This window comes from Coffea eugenioides, chromosome 5, assembly GCF_003713205.1.
Source record: "Coffea eugenioides isolate CCC68of chromosome 5, Ceug_1.0, whole genome shotgun sequence".
NCBI classification, from domain to species: Eukaryota; Viridiplantae; Streptophyta; class Magnoliopsida; order Gentianales; family Rubiaceae; genus Coffea; species Coffea eugenioides.
In genome coordinates, this window is record NC_040039.1 from 35,588,260 (window position 1) to 35,591,049 (window position 2,790).

Genomic DNA, 2,790 nt, shown 5'->3' on the forward strand with positions numbered 1-2,790 from the left:
TATGCTATTTGTGATGTCTTTTGTTTTCCTGAAAAGAAGATTGAGGAAGAGATATGTTGATGGGGCACTCGCAACAACTGGTAATTTTTATTCATAGCAATTACAGGACATCTTAAAGGTTTTTGAGCTAACATTAAATCGAGTATATTTGCTTATTACAGGTGTAGATGGAGTTGCTGATATCTTAACGGCCGAATCCTTACAGTATAGCTTAACTGAAATTCAAATTGTCACAAATAACTTCTCTGTGGATAACAAAATTGGCGAAGGTGGATTTGGCCGTGTATACAAGGTCTCTGCATGAAATATTTTGCTTTTGTGAATTTGAATATCTCACATTTAATATTTCAATTAAATTCTAGTATGCATGTTTACTCAGGGTGTACTTGGTAATGGACAAGAAGTAGCTGTTAAGAGGCTGTCAAGAAGCTCAGGGCAAGGTGCAGAAGAATTTAAAAATGAAATTGTAGTAGTTGCAAAGCTTCAACATAGAAATCTAGTTCGACTGTTGGGATTTTGCCTGGAAGGAGAAGAAAAGATACTCATCTATGAATTTGTTCCCAACAAAAGCCTTGACTACTTTCTCTTTGGTGGGTCGAACTAGACATACTTGAAGTAATATTTTATTGGTCCATGTTATCTTGTTCTATTTTACTTGATTCGACCATGTTATGCGAAATGATAGATAACACATTGGAGTGAATTCCAGTTTAGAACCTTAAACCATAGACGCACTCCAACTCTAGTATTTAAACTTTAATTTTAGTTACTTCATCCTCTAAAGTATCAAATTTGTCACACATCAGTATAACAACTAAATGAATTGTCAAAACTAACGATAATAGGTAAGTGATGATCAAAGTAGAGCAAAATATTTCATTCATTTCAATAATTTCATTACTGATTATACTGAAGTGGGATAAATTGAAACCTTTAGGGTGAAGTGTCCACAATAGAATTTTAAAAACTAAATTGAGAGTGTGTTTATAGTTTAAGAACCAAGAGTGTAATTTACCTATTTGATTGTGCTTTCTGGAATTATTAATTTGGTAACTTTCATTGCTAACACAATATATTGTGTTTAAATTTGTGTAGATTCAGAAAATAAACGATCATTGAATTGGGCAAGACGTTACAATATCATTGGAGGTATAGCAAGAGGACTTCTTTATCTGCATGAGGATTCTCGCCTTAGAATTGTTCATCGTGATCTCAAAGCAGGCAATATATTATTGGATGGAAATATGAGCCCAAAGATAGCAGATTTTGGCATGGCAAGGATTTGTGGAGTTGATCAATCTGAAGGAAATACAAATAGAATTGCTGGGACATTGTAAGTTTTATGCCCATACTATATTTCTCGCATGATATGACGTTGTATCTTTCATAGAAAATTATGTACATCTCCATTCGATAGCCTCATTGGGATTGTCCTAGTACTAATTATAACAATCATTGAGCCTTGCAGTGGTTACATGGCTCCTGAATACACAAGGAGGGGCCAGTTCTCGGTAAAGTCAGATGTATTCAGTTTTGGGGTTGTAATTTTGGAAATTATCACCGGAAAAAAGAACAGCACCTTCTCCCAATCTGAAGATTCCGAAGACCTCGTAAGCTATGTAAGTGCGAATTGCAAAAACTTACTACAGTTTTTACTGTTGTTCTATGCTTTTGCACATTTGCAGTGGAGGATTTGAACTTGGCACCCCTAATGAAAATAGTTAGATGTCCAATACGAATCCTCACCATCATGACAGCACTAGGACTTATCATTTGCCATTTCTACATTGTTAAACATAGTAGAGTAGCTCAGAATTTACTTCATTTTTTTTAAGGCATTTTAACTAATATGACAGGCCATATAAAATGATGGAAAGGAAGGTTGTGTATGGTTAAACTTTGAATGTAGAGTATTTACTAATGCCTAATGGAAAGGTGCCATTACTTGTGACACCTATATGTTTGAGCAAATTGAAGTTTTTAGGTGTGAAATCCTTATGAGTGGAATTATTTCAAAAAGGTTTGGGAGCATTGGAGACGTGGCGAAGCTTTAGCTCTTTTGGATGCAAGCATTGGAGATTCTTATGCCCAAAATGAAGTCATTCAATGTGTCCAAGTTGGCTTACTGTGTGTTGAAGAAGATGTCAGTAGAAGACCTATAATGGCTTCCGTGGTCTACATGCTGAATAGTAATTCTGTTATCCTGCCAACTCCACATCGTCCAGCATTCTTCCGGAGCAATAGATCAGAGAGCAGGGTGGAAGAGCTGGGAGTTAATCAATCTAATATCGAAAGAATTTTAACTCAAAGTTCTGTAAATGAGGCATCAATTACTGAACTATATCCTAGATAAAGGAAAAAAACAAAGGCAGTACTAGAAGAAAACATCAAGTGCATCATCAGTACCACAATGTATTTCTGGTAGCATGACTCATTTACCAGGAAGGTATCTAAAGTTTCTCCACTAGTGTTGAAAATTAGCTTCTTCACTCTGATTGACTTCTCACACCTTAAGGGTCTGTTTGTTTGAACTGAAAATATTTTTCGGATTTTCTTGTGTTTGGCAGCAGAAGATGTTAGGAAAATATTTTCCAATGTAAAATGTTTTACGCTACAGGACGTAAAATGACTTATGGAGCAGGCATATGGAAGTTAATTTCAATCAAACTCGTGAAGCTTATCAACCATTTTAGGGCTTACCTATTAAGATACTCGTAACAAATAACAAAAACCAATACCGAGACTATTGTTAAAAATCCATCCCTGTGCCTGCTACAAAAAATGTCATTG

At 35.3% G+C, this 2,790-nt stretch overlaps 1 pseudogene; it reads left to right on the plus strand.

Annotated features, from left to right (window-relative positions):
* Positions 1–2,790, plus strand: part of LOC113770916 — a 29,598-nt pseudogene continuing 26,808 nt past the window's right edge.